The sequence below is a fragment of the Triticum aestivum genome, chromosome 2B (assembly GCF_018294505.1).
Source record: "Triticum aestivum cultivar Chinese Spring chromosome 2B, IWGSC CS RefSeq v2.1, whole genome shotgun sequence".
Taxonomy (NCBI): Eukaryota; Viridiplantae; Streptophyta; class Magnoliopsida; order Poales; family Poaceae; genus Triticum; species Triticum aestivum.
The window spans coordinates 244,878,335-244,896,673 of record NC_057798.1 but is presented as its reverse complement, the minus strand read 5'-3'; positions in this window follow the sequence as shown (position 1 = coordinate 244,896,673).

Genomic DNA, 18,339 nt, shown 5'->3' with positions numbered 1-18,339 from the left:
TCCATCTCGCATGTAACCCGTTAGCTTCTTTGTGCTTTCCATCGTGTAGCGCCTTTTATATATATATATATTTTTCTCGTTGTTAACCTTAAACCTATGTAAGGGCATCTCCAACGCCGACCCTTAAACCTATAGCATCCATCCAGACCATGGAAGACATCCAACACGGTCCTGTATCGGTCCGTGACGCGGTTTGGACGTACTTTCTCCCGCAAACTGGAGACAAATGGGGGGGTGCTTTGCGAGAGTCTGAAGAGCTTGATGTTTGCTTGAACTACATCCGTATTTCCCCAAAGAGGAAGGGATGATGCACCACAGCAATGGTAGGTATTTCCCTTAGTGATGAGACCAAGGTTATCGAACTAGTAGGAGAACCACGCAGCACCACGTAAACAGCTCCTGCACACAAAGAACAAATACTTGCAACCTGACGTAAGAGAGGGGCTGTCAATCGCTCGCAGGTAAAATGATAGGTAAAATTGTTGTAGATTGGACAAATAGATCTCACGGGAACGCAAGATAAAATAAATAAATAAAAATTGCAGCAAGGTATTTTTGTATTTTTAGATCAATAGATCTGAAAATAAAAGCAAATAAAAATAGATCTCGAAGGCAAATATAATAAAGAAGAGACCTGGGGGCCGTAGATTTCACTAGTGGCTTCTCTCAAAAAACTAGCATATTATGGGTAAACAAATTACTGTTGGGCAATTGATAGAACTTCAAATAACCATGATGATATCCATGCAATGATCATTATATAGGCATCACATCCAAGATTAGTAGACCGACTCCTGCCTGCATCTACTACTATTACTCTACACATCGACCGCTATCCAGCATGCATCTAGTGTATTAAGTTCATGGAAAAATGGAGTAATACAATAAGAACGATTACATGATGTAGACAAGATCTATTTATGTAGAAATAGACCCCATCTTGTTATCCTTAATAGCAATGATACATATGTGTTGGTTCCCCTTCTGTCATTGGGATCAAGCACCGTAAGATCGAACCCATCATAAAGCACCTCCTCCCATTACAGGATAAATAGATCGAGTTGGCCAAACAAAACCAAAATATTGGAGAAGAAATACAAGGCTATAAGCAATCTTGCATATAAGAGATCGAAGAAGACTCAAATAACTTTCATGGATAAAAACATAGATCTGATCATAAACTCAAAGTTCATCGGATCCTAAAACCACACTGCAAAAAAGTTACATCATATGGATCTCGAAGAGACCATTGTATTGAGAATCGAGATAGATAGACAGAGAGAGAGAGAGAGGAAGCCATCTAGCTACTAACTACGGACCTGTAGGTCTATAATGAACTACTCATGCATCATAGGAGAGGTACCAATGGGCATGATGAACCCTCTGTGATGGTGTCTAGATTGGATCTGGTGGTTCTAGAACTTGCGGCGGCTGGAATTGATTTTCGTCGACTCCTCTAGGGTTTCTAGAATATTGGGTATTTATGGAGCAAAGAGGCGGTGCGGGAGGCCATCGAGGTGAGCACAACCCACCTGGGCGTGCCTGGGCCCCCAGGTGTGCCCTGGTGGGTTGTGCTCCCCTTGGAGCTCCCCTCAGGTACTTTCTTGGCCCAACAGGTGTCTTCTGGTCTAGAAAAAATCCACAAAAAGTTTTGCTGCATTTGGACTCTGTTTGATATTGATTTCCTGCGATGCAAAAAACAAGCAAAAAATAGCAACTGGCACTGGGCACTATGTCAATAGGTTAGTCACAAAAATGATATAAAATGCTATAAAATGATTGTAAAACATTGAAGAATGATAATATAATAGCATGGAACAATCAAAAATTATAGATACATTGGAGACGTATCAGCATCCCCAAGCTTAATTCATGCTCGTCCTCTAGTAGGTAAATGATAAAAACAAAAATTTTGATGTGGAATGTTGCCTAACATGTTCATCACATATTATTTTCTTTATAGCATGGAAATTTGTACTTTTATATGGTTCAAAGCAATAGTCTAGTTTTGACATGAAGACTTTAATACTCAAGCATATCAATAAACAACCATGTCTTTCAAAATATCAACACTAAAGCAAGTTATCCCCAGCCCATTATGCTCAATCATTGATCAATTCATGAAATACACTCGCATATTAGCTACACCCAATGCTCAAGTACGATCATAGTGCCCCTTAGTTGGTGCTTTATAAGATAAGATGGAGACTCAAATAGAAATAAAAATTGCATAAAGTAAAAAAGAAAGGCTCTTCACAAATGGAAGTAGGGATTTGTAGAGGTGCCAGAGCTCAAAACGAAAAAGATAGAGATAAAACATTTTGGGCGGCATGCTTTTCCTATCAACGAAAATGATCGAGTAGTTCCCAATACATTCCATGCTAGATATATCATAGGCGGTTCCCACACAGAAAATAAAGTTTATTCCTTTTTCCACTGTGCTTTCTCTTTCCATGGCTAACCGTATCCACGGGTGCCTTCCATACCAACACTTTTCAAGGAATTTATTATTTGACAACATAAAGAAAATTCATTTTTCATTTCGGGATTGGGCATCCCTAATACCTTTGCCATACTCTCGTGCAATGACAAGTGAATAAACACTCATCTTCAGAATAACACATCTAGCATGGAAATATATTAGCCACCCCCTACCGTTTCATTAGCGGTACGAGCACACAAAAGAGAAACTTATTTTGAAAATTAGAGATGGCATATACAAATTTGCTTAGAACGGCATGGGAAATACTGCATATAGGTAGGTATAGTGGACTCATGTGGAAAAAATTGGTTTAAAGGATTTTGATGCACAAGTAGTGATCATACTTAGTGCAAATGAAGGCTAGCAAAAGATTGAGAAGCATCCAACCCAGAAACAAAAAATCTCATAAGGAACCATTATGCATAACTAACACCGAATAATGCACCACAAGTAGGATGTAATTTCCTTGCACAACTATTGATTTTCGTGCTTGCATAGGGAATCACGAACCTTAACACCAATATTCTTACTAAAGCATAATTATTCATCAACATGACTAACATATCACTATCATCATATCTCAAAACTATTACAAAGAATCAAGTTTATTTTGTCCAATGATCTTCATGAAAGTTTTATTATATCCTTCTTGGATATCTATCACTTTGGGACTAGTTTCATATGTTAGTTTTTTAATAAGCTCAAAAAATATAAGTGAAGAACATGAGCATCATATTTCTTTCTCTCAAATTAATATAAGTGAAGCATGAGAGAATTTCTTAACAAAGCACACCGTGCTCAAAAAGATATAAGTGAAGCACTAGAGCAATTCCATAGCTCATAAAGATTTAAGTGAAGCATGGAGAGCAATTTTAACAAGTCTGTCGGCGTCCTGGGAACGGGGGTCCCCAGACTTGCCTGCCTGCGGCCTGCGGCGTGGCTCAAAAGGGGGCCCGGCACGACCCATCTTCATCAACACAAGCTCAAGATCCTCGCGAGGGGCCAAGCCTCACGGGGTGGACGACAAGGAGCTTCCTCAGGCACGGCCTCATCAGGCTGGCTCACGAGGATGCGGAGAGTTCAAGGCGGGGTACCTCGCGAGGTGCCCATGATGCAAGCCATGACGACCAAGGGCGCCAGTCGGGCGCCAGCCGGCGCAGTGTCCTCCTTTCCTATTTGGTGCAAAGGGAGCAAGCGCAGGCGACAGCATCAAGCAAAGGCATCCATTTCGGTGCAACAAGACCAAGACCAGCCCAACGGCAGGGAGGATGTCATTGTGGAGCCCAAGTAGGCGTCACCACTAGAGCCTTTGACAGGCGAGGACCAACTTTAGTCAGGATAAGTGTACCCGTTGTTCCCCTTCAAAATGGCCAATTGTTGGCGCCCTTCCCGCCTAATATTTGAGAAGAGGCCCAGGGCCTTTGCCTATAAATAGGACTAGCCACCCCCAGGGTAGAGGGAGCGGAATCAAGCAAGAGAGAGAGAGAGAAGGGCGGCTGAACTCCTCCTAGCAGTTCATCGTCCCAGCCAAGAACAGACCCTCGCGAGGCTGTTCTTCCTTGTATTGTTCATCATCAGCCCAAGAGGCAATCCACCACACCACACACTGGAGTAGGGTATTACACCACAATGGTGGCCTGAACCAGTATAAATTCTGTGTCTCTTGTCTTGTTCCTTTCGAAGTTTAGATCTCAGCGAGCCGGCGAGGAACAGGTAGGTAGAGGGCGAAATCTCTGCGTGCACCCCAGTGTTCGAACCTCAAGGGTCTGCCAAAACCCGAAATCCGACATTTGGCGCGCCAGGTAGGGGTGTGCCGGGATCCACCTTCTGCCACTTCGCGTCCCATCGCATCGTCATCACCATGTCCGGCGACCAGGCGGGCAACCCTGATCCCTGGGCGGCTTGGCCTGCCCGCGCAGAGCCGCTCGCCCCGGGCGACCCCACGCCCCAGGCAGCTCGCGGTCCGCAGGGCGCTGCGGGCCGTGGGCGACGCGGACAGGCTCTGACAGCTCTCACACCGTGGCAGGCGCGGTCGGCAGCAAGGGCCTCCAACCACGCCGAAGCCATGATGCCGTACACCCGCCGGGAGCAGGCGAACTCAAGGGCCGCGCTCACAGTGGTCCGAGAGCTGCTGCAGTGCAGGCTAATGGAAGGCGGCCATGACGTGCTGCTAGAGCGGGTGGCAGAGCTCCTGGGCTTTGCCGCCTCGGGGGCTCACCTCTTCTGCACCCAGCTCCCATCTCAGGTCCAGGGCGGCCTGCGCGATGGCTCCACGCACGCCCGCGGGCTCCCAGGCTGCTCCAACACCAGCGAAGCTATCAGCACCGGGCCGGCGGCGGCATTGACTCCGCCCCCGGCCAGCGAAGAAGGACTCGTCGCGACCCATGGTCCCAGTTGGCCGCCGCGCTACCATCCCCTGGTGGACGCATCAAGCAGAGCTGCGTGGCATGCGGAGCGCTATGGCGCGGCCTTCAGGATGGCGCCCCCATAAGAATACATGCCCCACATGATGGACCAAGGGCACCCGCATGAGGGCGAACAAGGCACGCTCCTCAGCCCAAGCTGGGGGGACGAGGCGCCAGAAGCTGAGCTCTTCCAGGAGCCCCAGGATGGCCCCACCGGCCGCGCAGGAAGCGACGATTATCGGGTACCACTAATTCCTCAGGAGTAGGCATACACTAATCATGGGTCGCGGGAGGTGCAGGTCGCCACAGCGAGCAGCTGCCCCGCTCCCGCAATCTGCTACCCCTTAGGAGGAGGGTGTCGGGGGCTGTAGGAGAGGGGCCGGGATCCGGCATCACCACCGCGGTGTTCGGAGCAAGGCGTTCTCAGGAGGCAGGCCCTCCGCTGGGGAGGTGCCTCAGGGCCTGCCCCTGGCGGAGGAACCGTGGTCGTCGGGGAACCGCTGGCGACCGCTCTACCCCATCGGCGGCGTCCTGGTTTCCGGTGGTCGTTGATGGCACTAGAGTATGGCGCAAGGCGGGGCCCTTGTGTGGTGATATGAAGCAAGGCCGGTACCTATGAAGAAGGCCCAGTGCTTGTGAAACTCGCCGCCCCGTGACACTCTCACGTAATAATGAGTGGGGCTATACACGCCCCGGAGTCTCAGGGGTGCCGGCCTCAGGCCCTGGGGCTCCCTCCCACGCCCAGTGGCAGCACTTAGCTCCGCACTGGTGAGAAGACGTCCAAGACTAGACTAGGTGCCGAACGCGGCCTTTCTCTGCTTTCATTGCTTTTCCCTTGGTTGTTGCTTTCCCCCGCTGGATTTAAGTTGGACTCGAATTTGAGATTTGCGTGTGTTTGGGGAAGGGGTGCTTAGTCTCGTTCGAGCAATCTCTCGCGTTTCGGTTACAACTTCGCCTCAGCTGCCTCCCCTCGTGAGCCCCTCGTGAGCCGGTCTAGCCTAGCTTGCGTGCAGCCCAGACTGCCGCCGTCATACCCTCTCAGGAGGTTTTTCACTGAAGATCCTACGTATTCGATCAGGAGACACTCGAGACACCATAGCTTCCCACAAGCTATCTCAGGGCCCGCATGGGACAAAGGTAAACTAGCCAGCCGGCTCGTCGCCTAGCCAACCACTTGGCGCGGGCATATGGGTGATGTAGCATCCACTAGTACACTGAACATGAGTTTTACATGAGGGGCACCCCCACCCAAAATGCTCTTACAACCATCAGGTCAAAACCTGAGTTCTATTCATGCATGGTAAGGAAACGGGAACGATATGCGGTCAGTCGGATAAATCCCCCAATGCATCCTCGGGAGCACCGCCCGAACTGTCGCTGGCGACGTTGGCCTCGCCATCACCCTCTCCGTTGTCACCAGCGGCGTCAGGACCGTTCACCATGCCGCCCTCGTCGGCGGCCACGATCGCGTCGTCGTTGTCTGAAGCGAAGGCCCTGACGAGAGCGTCCACGTTGTCTTCCACCCAGTATGCCAGGTCGTCCCGGACGGCCTAGGGGACTGGGGCGATGGCCGCGTCGAAGTCGAATTGGGGATCCATGTTCTGGAGATGGCTGAAGACGCGGGAAAAGGCGCGCCCGAGCAGGGCGCGGCTCCTCTCCTCCACCAACCTGTTGGCTCTAACCGACCGCGCCTCCAGCTGCGTCACCACGTCGGTGAAGAACTGAAGGTTGCCGGCGTAGTTAACTACGTGCGGCTCGCCAACAGCCACCTCGCAGATGTTACCCAAGGCCGTGTTGGCTCTCTCCCGAAGCGTGGTGAGCATGGGGCCATGCTCATGTTCCAGGAGCCGCCGCTGGCGTATCTCATCCGCATTCTGGCACGGGACGGCCTCAGCCTCGTCCACCCGTTGGCGAAGGAGAAGCACCTCGACATGGGAGGTAGTTGACTCCCCCTGCGCCACCTCCAGTGCGGCCCGCAAAGCATCGACCCGCCGCGTCGCTTCCTCCAGCTTGACCCTCAAGACAGCGGTCCTACCTTCAGCCTCGGTCCGGATCAACCCCAGCCTCTCCTCGAACTCGCACTCGAGGTTCGAGCGCGCCGTCGCCACCCGACGTCCGACCTCCTACAGGGCACGGGCCTCCCGCGCAGCGACATCATACTCCGCCTGCGTCACCAAGCGCTCCCTTGTCTCTAGGCGTTCATACTCAAGTGCGCGTTCAGCGGCTTCCAGCGTCAGCGCCTCCTCACGCTTCTGGAGCTCCGCTGGGTCGCCTGAGGCCACCTTCATCGACGCGAGGGCCGCCTCGCGCAGCTCCACCCGCTTCTCCAGTGAGCGGCACCGGGCCAGGAGTTCCCGCGCCTGCTCCTCCATCGCCTCTCACCGCCGGTCAGCTTCCCGGGCCTCCTCGACGGCCCGGGAACAGACCTCCTGAGAGGCCGCCAGCGACGCCTTGGCCTCCTCATCGCCAAGATCGTGCTGATAGCACGCGAGGGCGACTGCCGCCTCCAGCTTGTGCCTCTCTGCAACCAGGCGCAGGCCCTCGGCCTCAAGGCGCGCGTCCTCATCAGCGAGCTCTTCACCAAGCAGGCTCACCGCGTCAACCGCCCTCTGAAGAAACCCTTGGTGGAGAGCACGGCGCTCCCAGGCGCGCTCGAGTACGTCTTCCACACCATCATCCGCCCCAAGCGAGCGCCGGGGTCATGGATCAACACTCCCCCTCCGGGCAGGGGGCTGGGGGCTGGCACCCTTGCGGCAGCCGGCCACGCCACGCCGGAAGCCCGGCCTGGAGCTAGTCCATCCCCAAATGAAGAGCGCAGGGAGTACCCCAGCCAATCGCGTTCCACGACCAGACGAGAAGTCCACGGCAGGCTGGCTATGCCACGAGAAGGCTCGCGAAGAAAAGTCGCAAGGCGCGCAGGGTCGCGGTGCGTCTCAGGATGGTTTGTCTCTCCAACCGGCCTCACAACAAGGGCTCTGCTGCTCGGAGCGATCGAAGACGGTGGAGAGGGCGGAGACAAGGGGGATGGCTCCTCAGTCATCTCCGTGAGCTCGGCGGGAAGGGCTCTGCGGAGCAAAGGATCAGCAAAAGCAACGGAAGGATCTAGAGCTGGGAAGGGAGAAGGCTTACTCATCGGTGGCGAAGTACTTCCTATGCTTCAGCAGGCGGCAAGGGTAATCGTCACCCAGGGCCTCCCTTCTCTTCCGGAGGGCCTCGAAGTCCATGGAGAAGCGACCCAGGAGTTGGGCGCAGGGGTCAGCTTGCGGCGAGGAAGAAGCGTCAAGGCGACCCGCGTCTGGGGCGTCTGCCTGAGGTGCGCTGCCGGTCGCCTCACCAAGAAGAGTAGCTGGGGCCTCAGGGGCCCTAGCCATAGGCACTGCGGGTGGCTGCTCGCTGCCCTCAGCCACAGCAGCGCGGGCCTCATGAGCTGCTCCCTCATGAGCGCCACCCAGCGCCGTCACCTCGGCAGAGGCCCCTTCGGCCTCCGGTGGCTCATGCCTCCCTGCTCCGCCACTTGAGGAAGAGTCGCCTTGGCCGACTGCAAGGGCGGCCACCACCACTGGGTTCTCGAGAGGCCCCTGGAGGCCAACGGGGCGCAGCCCCCATTCGTCGAAGATGGGCATCTGATTCACAAAGTCGCTTCTATTCGGGCAGAGGTACAGCAAGGCCCCCCCTTGCCGGATGCTGCAGGGGGAGGGGTCCCCAGTCAGGACCAAGAGCACCTTTCTCAGTGCTTCAGGCATCAGGTCCTCTTCCTGGAGCCTCATACGATCCTCACGCTCGCTGAAGGCCCACATCCGATGAGAATGGTGTTGGAGAGGGGCAACAGGACGTAGCAGGAACTCCTTCACCACCTTGGGTGCCGTCACACCGAGCGTCCTCAAGAACGCGAAGCAACACCAGACGAAGATGAGCCGGGAACTCATGAGCGTCTCCTGGCCCCAGCCCGAGTTGGGGACAGCAGGCGAAGATGGCTCCGACAGCAGGGGGTTGGGCACCCCTACGTCCACATACAGCCACCGCTCGCGAAACCCAGGTGCAGGCGGAGGAAGACTGAAGTCGATCCCTGAAGCTGCCGTCTCAGGCGCAGCAATGAAGCTCACGCACCCCGAGCATTGGGTGGGGTCGACAAGGCGCAGAGTGAAGAAGTGGCGCAGCAAGGCAACCGAAGGAAGGATGCCCATCATTGCCTCACAGACGAAGGCGAAGACCGCGAGAAGGGTGATGGATTCATGACCCAGATGCATCATGTGGATCTGATAGTGGGAGAGCACGGCGTTGAAGAAATCGGAAAAGGGGGGAACCAGTCTCACCCACAGGGCGTCGACGAAATACCGGACCTCAGTGACTATCCTGTTCGATGGAGAAGCGGGACGCGGGCTAGGCCGTCGTCCTCCCGCATTCTTTGAAGATGGTGGCCAAAGCCGAGCTGACCTTGCTCAAGCCCTCTCGATTGATTATGATCGACCGATCGACGGCGGGGGCCGCCAATGACGGTGAGCGAGGCGGCGGCATGGGCTTCTTCCCTCTTCCCTTCTTCGGCGGAGCCATGGCGGCAGAAAGGGGGGGGGGAAGGTTCGAGATTGGATTGGATGCAGAAGCTGGAGTTCGAGAGGGAAAAGGGCAGAGAGCGCTCGAGCAGCGGGAAGGGGAGCGGCTGTGTATGACTACGAGCCCGCCTAGCATGGCACAAAATAAGGAGGCATGGGGCAACAGTGCCGCCCACGTCCAATCAACCGCCACGCGGCGCCCAAGGCCGCAGGCTGTTAGGGCCCGCGGCGCTTCGCACTTGCCCTTTCACCTCTCCGCTCGGCCAAGTCCGGGCACGCCTTGGGCCCGGGGGCTATTGTCGGCGTTTTGGGAATGGGGGTCCCTAGACTTGCCTGCCTGCGGCCTGCGGCGTGGCTCAAAAGGGGGCCCAGCATGGCCCATCCTCATCAACACAAGCTCAAGATCCTCGCGAGGGGCCAAGCCTCGCGGGGCGGACGACAAGGAGCTTCCTCAGGCACGGCCTCATCAGGCTGGCTCACGAGGAGGCGGAGAGTTCAAGGTGGGGTACCTCGCGAGGTGCCCATGACGCAAGCCATGACGACCAAGGGCGCCAGTCGGGCGCCAGCCCGCACAGTGTCCTCCTTTCCTCTTTGGTGCAAAGGGAGCAAGCGCAGGCGAGAGCATCAAGCAAAGGCATCCATTTCGGTGCAACAAGACCAAGACCAGCCCAACGGCAGGGAGGAAGTCATTGTGGAGCCCAAGCAGGCGTCACCACCAAAGCCTTTGACAGGCGAGGACCAACTTTAGTCAGGATAAGTGTACCCACTGTTCCCCTTCAAAATGGCCAATTGTTGGCGCCCTTCCCGCTCAATATTCGGGAAGAGGCCCAGGGCCTTTTCCTATAAATAGGACTAGCCACCCCCAGGGTAGAGGGAGCGGAATAAAGCAAGAGAGAGAGAGAGAGAGAGAGAGAGAGAGAGAGAGAAGGGCGGCTGAACTCCTCCTAGCAGTTCATCGTCCCAGCCAATAACAGACCCTCGCGAGGCTGTTCTTCCTTGTATTGTTCCTCATCAGCCCAAGAGGCAATCCACCACACCACACACTGGAGTAGGGTATTACACCACAATGGTGGCCTGAACCAGTATAAATTCTGTGTCTCTTGTGTTGTTCCTTTCGTAGTTTAGATCTCAGCGAGGAACAGGTAGGTAGAGGGCAAAATCTCCGCGCGCACCCCAGTGTTCGAACCTCAAGGGTCTGCCGGAACCCGAAATCCGACAAAGTCGTATAATAATTTTGGCTCTCTCAAATAGGTGTGTCCAGCAAGGATTCATGACTTAAAATAAAAAAGAAAAACAAGCAAAGACTCATATCATAAAAGACTCTCCAAGCAAAACTCATAATATGTGACGAATAAAAATATAGTTCCAAGTAAAATACCGATGGTTGTTAGAAAAAAGAGGGGATGCCACTCAGGGGCATCCCCAAGCTTAGTTGGTTGATACTTCTTGAATATTATCTTGGGGTGCCTAGGGCATGCCCAAGCTTAGCCTTTTGCTAATCCTTATTCCTTCATCCGTCGCGATCTCACCCAAAACTTGAAAACTTCAATCACACAAAACTCAACAAAACCTTCGTGAGATTCGTTAGTATAAGAAAAAAATCACTACTATAAGTACTGCTACAAACCCATTCATGTTTTATTTTTGCATTATATATATTGTACTTCAACTTTTCTATGGAAAAAACTCTTCAAAGGAAACTCTTCAAAGGAAACCATAGAGTCATCGACACAAGCACACAACGCAAAGAAAATAGAATCTGTCAAAAACAGAACAGTCTGTAGCAATCAAGAAACTCGTATACTTCTATAACTCCAACAATTCTGAACAATTAGGACAACGTGGGAAATTTGTGTATCAATCTTGTGTAAAAAATTCAGAGCAAAATCATGTTTCTGTTATTTTTGAAAATTATGTTTCTGATCGCAAAAGTTTCTGTTTTTCAACAAGATCAAATCAACTATCACCCAACATGATCCCAAAGGCTTTGCTTGGCACAAACACTAATTTAAACAACAAAAACACTTCTAATCAGAGGCATAATTGGCTATTTTATTGAAAACAACAAGAAAACCAAAAGGCAAAAAGTTACAAGTTGGGTTGCCTCCCAACGAGCGCTATCGTTTTACGCCCCTAGCTAGGCATAACGCAAGGATCTAAGTATTGTCATCTTTGTTTCTAGATCCATACGATGCCTGATACGTCTCCAATTGTATCTATAATTTATGAAGTATTCATGCTAAACTATTACCATTCTTGGATGTTTTACTATCATTTTATAGCAATTTTATATCATTTTTTGGGACTAACCTATTGACCCAGTGCCCAGTGCGAGTTGCTGTTTTTTGCTTGTTTTTTACATTGCAGCAAATCAATATCAAACGGAGTCCAAACACCGCGAAACTTTTTGGAGAATTTTTACGGACCAGAACACACAAGATGGGCCAGGGCAGCACCTGGGGGGTGCCCCGAGGGGGGCACAACCCACCAGGGCGTGCCGGGTGGGTTGTGCCCACCTCGTGGCCTCCTGCACCCCCTCTTCGCCCTATAAATTCACAAATATTCCAAAACCTTTTGGGGTAGCGCTAGATCAGAAGTTCCACCACCGCAAGGCTCTGTAGACACCAAAAACCAATCTAGACCCCGTTCCGGCACCCTGCCGGTGGGGGAATCATCTCCGATGGCCATCTTCATCCTCCCGGGGGCCACCACGATGAGGAGGGAGTAGTCCACCCTCGGGGCTGAGGGTTTGTACTAGTAGCTACGTGTTTAATCTCTCTCTATCTCTCTCTCTCTCGTGTTATTGAGATGTCACGATCTTGATGTATCGCGGGCTTTGTTAATGTTGTTGGATCATATGGTGTTTTCCCCTCTCTATCTTGTTGGGATGAATTGAGTTTTCCCTTTGAGATTTCATGTTATCGGATTGAATACTTTTATGGATTTGAGAACACTTGATATATGTCTTGCAATTGAATACTCGTGGTGACAATGGGGTATCGTATTGATTCACTTGATATATGTTTTGGCGCTCAACTCGCGGATTCCGGAGGTGACATTGGGGTAATCTATGCATAGGGGTTGGTGCATGTTCTGGTCTTTTTTCTCCGATAGAAATCTTGGGGCATTCTTTGAGGTTCTTTATGTTGGATTGAGTATTACGAATATGAATTTGCTTTGGTGTTATTTTAATACAAACTCTAGGATGGATCAAACGGAAAGAATAGCTTTGTGTTATTTTAGTACAAACTCTTGAATAGATCGAACGAAAAGAATAGCTTTGAGGTGGTTCTGTATCCTACAAACAATTTATTCTTATGTTCTCCGCTAGATAGGAACTTTGGAGTGATTCTTCGTTGCACGTTGAGGGATGGTTATGTGATCCAATTATATTAGCATTGTTGAGAGATTGCACTAGCGGAAGTACGGACCCTAGGCCTTGTTTCTAAGCATTGCAATACCGTTTTTGTGCCCGTTTACTATTTGCTACCTTGCTGTTTTTATTTATTCAGATTATAAAAATATATTTCTACTATCAATATTACACTTTTATCACCATCTCAGGGTGTGCATTCGGGTTTTTCGGTTTGATTCAGTTTGGTTTATATGGTTTTTATACTTTGGTTTATACGATTTTATACGTAGATACAGTTCGGTTTCGGTAATAACCGTTTATTTTCGGTTCGGTTCCGGTAATAACCAAAGTTGACGCGAACTTTTGAACAACTATACACGTACGACTTACGCTTGTCCACTTAATACTCTAAAACAAACTACTTGCCCCTGGTCAAGTCTTGATGTATGAAGAAATAAAAAGCAAGGAGCTTGTTGCTTTGTTGCTTCTGTCGAGCATCCTACAAGCTATGCCACAGACATGCAAATCCTAGTACGACAGTAGCAAATCCCGGATGATCTCTCTTGTTTTAGACAAGGATGAGCTCACGTAGTCTCGTGTCTTGTGGAGATTTAGGATGACTGTCGGTGTCAAAACCGGCGGATCTCCGGTAGGGGGTCCCGAACTGTGCGTCTAAGGTTGATGGTAATAGGAGGCGGGGGACACGATGTTTACACAGGTTCAGGCCCTCTCTATGGAGGTAATACCCTACTTCCTGCTTGATTGATCTTGATCAATATGAGTATTACAAGAGTTGATCTACCACGAGATCGTAATGGCTAAAACCCTAGAAGTCTAGCCTGTATGATTATGATTGCCTCTAGGGACTAAACCCTCCGGTTTATATAGACACCGGAGGGGACTAGGGTTGTACAATTCGGTAACAGAGAAAGGAATCTACATATCTGAACACCAAGCTTGCCATCCACGCAAAGGAGAGTCCCATCCGAACGCGGGAAGAAGTCTTCTGTCTTGTATCTTCATAGCCCATCAGTCCGGCCCACGCTACATAGTCCGACCATCCGAGGACCCCTTAATCCAGGACTCCCTCAGTATCCCCTGAACCAGGCTTCAATGACGAGGTGTCCGGCGCGCGAATTGTCTTCAGCATTGCAAGGCGGGTTCCTTCTCTGAATATTCTAAAATAGTCTTTGAACACAAGAATTGTGTCCGGCTCTGCAAAACAAATTCCACACACAACCGCAGAGAGTATAATATTTCACGAGTCCAATCCACTGACAACTTTTTGTAACGTGACATCACGTCGCTGCCCGACCATTATTTCGAAACATTTTTTAGCCTGCCGCTCCATATTTCGAGAGGCGGTTTCATTGGCACGTCTTCTCAAAGCAGAGATCGTGTCCCCTTATTGCGGGATTCTCATCAATACGGGCGTGGGTAACGCAACCGTTCTGTTGGCATGATTCCTTAGGAATAGGCAGGTTTTAAGGCCTAGGAGGGGGCGTTTGATATTCATCGCCTTTATAAAGGGGCTAAGACCTGTCTCTTCTCCTTTACGCCAACCCTTTCCTCAACCTCTCCCACCTCGAGTTCCAGCACCCAAGGTTCAATTTAATCGCTTCGCGCTTCCCAGTCATGTCCGGACCCAGTCCTCAAGGCCGGTGGGTGGCTTGCTCTGTCATAGAGGAGGATATCGTGAAGCTCCGGGAGGCAAGATACCTGACCGCCAAAATCCCCCACAGGCTTCCTGCTCAAGGGCAGGTTATTCCTACTCCCCGATCTGGCGAGAGGGTCGTACTCATTTCCCACTTCCTCCAAGGGCTAGGGTTCACTCTTCGTCCCTTCGTTTGAGGGCTCATGTTCTATTACGGGCTAGATTTTCACGCTCTAGCTCCGGACTCCTTTCTTCATGTTTTGGTGTTCATTATCGTGTGCAAGGCCTTCCTCCGTATTCCTTCACACTTCGGCTTGTGGCTCAAGACCTTTAATGTCAAGCCGAAGGTAGTCTACGGGAAACAAGCGGAGTGCAGTGGTGCTACAGTGAGCAAACTCGCCAATACTCCTTGGCCAAAAGGCTCCTTCATAGAAACTTCCTATCTATGGCAGCGGGAGTGGTTTTACATAACTGAACCCCGTGGTACCAAGTGGGCAGCTGTACCCGCGTTTTGATCTGGCCCTCCGTCACAGCTTGCATCATGGATTAATAAGGGGCTGGACTAGGGTCAATTGATGAAGTGCGAACGTTGCAAAGCCGCATTCGGAGCCTCATTGAAAAGGATACCAGTCTTATCAACATAATCCAGGTAATGCTGGTCCGTCGGGTCCTACCGTGCCAGCGACAGCCTCTCCGCCTGTGGGAGTTCAATCCGGAAGGATCACAAACCCTTCAGCACTTCTCCGACACGACGCTCAGAGCAATGTGGAAATTATTCTTCGGGACACGAAAACAGTGGCCAGATACTACAGAGGACATCAGCCTTGACTGCAACCATCTAGATACCTCGGTAAGCACTCGACTCCTAAACACAGCTTAGTTAAATTTCTCATAACAATATACTAAGAAAACCATACTCGACCAGGGCTGGATAAAGAAGGCGGAGAGAATTAGGTGTTCAGCCCCTCTTCCTGAAGACTCAGCTGATTCGGTGTTAACAAGGATGCTGATTCCGGCACCATATCAAGTGTCGGTGGAGGAAGACAAGGAGGAGACCAAGAAGGCCCAGGGTGGCCCCCATACTAGAGGTGCGCCAGACACCTCATCTGGGGAGACTGGAACTCCCTCTTCCGAAGATGAAAGGGAAGGAGAAACTGACGTTCCTTCTCCCCATGGAAAGAAGAGGACTGCCTCCGAAAACTTGAAGATAAAGGCTTCTATGCGAGGGAAGATATCCCTGTCAGGGGGTTTTGGTTCGGGAGGCGATGTTGTCACGCAGTTCCTTCATAAGGACAAGCCCTTAGCTGAATCGTAAGTGAACAAGGGTGTTTTAAACATATCCCGTTCTTTCCTGGTTGCAAGGGTAATATTTAAAATATCTGTATGCAGTCCGGCATGCAGCCTTCCTCAACAGTCCTCCTCCGTGGTGGATCTTCTTCCGGAGATGATGGAGAGCGAAAAGCCTCCACAGATCTCCCCGCCCAATAGGGCAGACGACCTTGAGGTGTCGTCCGGGAGGATCTCTCGCGATGAACAAGCGGTGCGAGGGACAATGAAGACTAGGCCCGAAGGTGACACTTTGGCCATCCAGGGTCCGGGGTGTGCGGCCCCTATGGGAACCAACAATAAAGGCCCCAGACTATCCAATTTATAGCCAAAGACGACTCTAAGGTAGAGTAAACATATTCCTTTGAAGGGAGTCCATACCCCTACAGCTGCTTGTCGGCGTTCTGGGTACGGGGGTCCCCAGACTTGCCTGCCTGCGGCCTGCGGCGTGGCTCAAGTGGTGGCCCAGTATGACCCATCTTCATCAGCACAAGACCCAAGACCCTCGCGAGGGGCCAAGCCTCACGGGGTGGACGATGCAAGGCTTCATCAGGAACGGCCTCGCCAGCCAGGCTCGCGAGGAGGCGGAGAGATCAAGGCGGGGTACCTCGCGAGGTGCTCATGACGCAAGCCATGACGATCGAGACCAGGTGGGCGCCAGGTGGGCGCCGGCCGGCGCAGTGTCCTTGTTTCCTCTTTGGTGCAAAGGGGGCGAGCCCAGGCGTGGAGTACCAAGGCATTAGGCAAAGGTTGCCATTTCAGTGCAACGAGACCAAGACCAGCAGAGCGACAGGATGGAGGTCACCGTGGAGCCCAAGACGGCGTCATCGCCAGTGCCTTTGGCAGCCGAAGACCAACTTTAGTCAGGATAACTTGTACTAGATGTTCCCCTTCGAAATGGCCGTTGTTGGCGCCCTTCCCGCTCAATATTTGGGAAGAGGACCAGGGCCTCTATAAATAGGCCTAGCCACCACACAGTAGAGGGCATCTGAGAGAGTGCTCTTTAGACCGAGGGGCGATCGAACTCACCCAAGTAGTTCGTCGCACCATCTCAAGAACACCTCCCGCGAGGCTATTCATCCCTTGTACTGTTCATCATCAGCCCCTGAGGCAATCCACCACACCACACATTGGAGTAGGGTATTACACCACATCGGTGGCCCGAACCAGTATAAATCTCGTGTCCCTTGTGTTGTTCATCGTTTAGCTTAGATTCTCACGAGGCGATCAGACGTAGGTCGGTAGGGGAGAGATCTTCGTGCGCACCCCAGAGTTCGAACCTTAAGGGTCTGCCGGAACCCAACATCCGACATTAGGCGCGCCAGGTAGGGGTGCGTCAGAATCTTTCTTCCGCTGTTTCGCGTTCGATCCTCCGTTGTGTCCACGGCTGACGCTCGCCAGGCTCGCGCTGAGCGTCGGGCTCGCGCTGAGCGTCGGGCTACTCTCGCCGCCCACGTCGCCCAGACGGCTCCCGTCGGTGGGTGTCCCCATCGGTCCCTGTCGCCTTCCGCCAACGCCGCCACCGGCCTGGCGGGGAACGAGCAGCAGGCCTCGTCGCTGCATCCTTCGGTGCGGCGAGAAGGCCGCATCGCCACCCCGTCGCTGACTCCAGCTGGTTCGTCGTCCGACGCCCGTTGCGCCACCACGGACGCGCACGCCATGTTGCTCCTGGCGCGTGAGCTCCTACACTACAATCCCGTCAATGACCTCTACGAGGAGTGGCTCGCTCGCATCACCGAGCTCGTCAGCGCCGCAAGGGGCTCCCCGGCACCGTCCCTCTCGCTGCCTCGCCCTACGTCCTGTGTGGAAGGCGCATATCAGGAGGTGCCTCCGCCACCGCCTCGCCAAGACGGCGCCCTGGCCCCAAGGCGCGCGGCCCCAGGACGAGATCCACCGCGTCCGACGACAGCGCGACAAGAAAGGAGCTGCAAAGAAATCCCTTGTCCCCAAGAAGGTGCACGTGTGCTCCCGGAACTAGTACGCCACGACCGGATTCCCGCGCCAGCACGTCAAGACCCCGCGCTGCTCCAGGCTGCGGCACGTGGGAATCTCCATGAGCAAGCCCCGCATCAGCAGAGAGCTCCGGTGGCCACCGCAGGCTGTCGCGCCTTCACCACCGAGCTATGTGATGTCGCCTGGCCAGGCAAGTGCAAACCTGACCTGCATCCTCGCTACGACGGCACCGCCGACCCCGCGGAGTTCCTACAGCACTACGAGCTGGGCATCAAAGCTGCCAACGGGGACGAAAAGGTCATGGGGAACCGGTTTCCCATGGCACTCAAGGACGGCGCCCGCACCTGGCTCCTGAACCTGCCTCCTGGCACGATCTCCTCCTGGGACGAGATGCGCACTTGCTTCATCGCCAACTTCTAGGGCACTCGCGACCATCCGCCGGCCGTGGGTGACCTGTGCCGCATCAAGCAGCAGCCCGGAGAGACCCTGCAGAAGTACATCCAGCGCTTCAACAACGCTCGCCTCAAGATTTCCAGGGTGACTGAGGAGGCCATCATCTCAATGTTCACTGATGGCGTTCGTGACGTCAAGATGAAGGAGGAGCTGGCGATCCA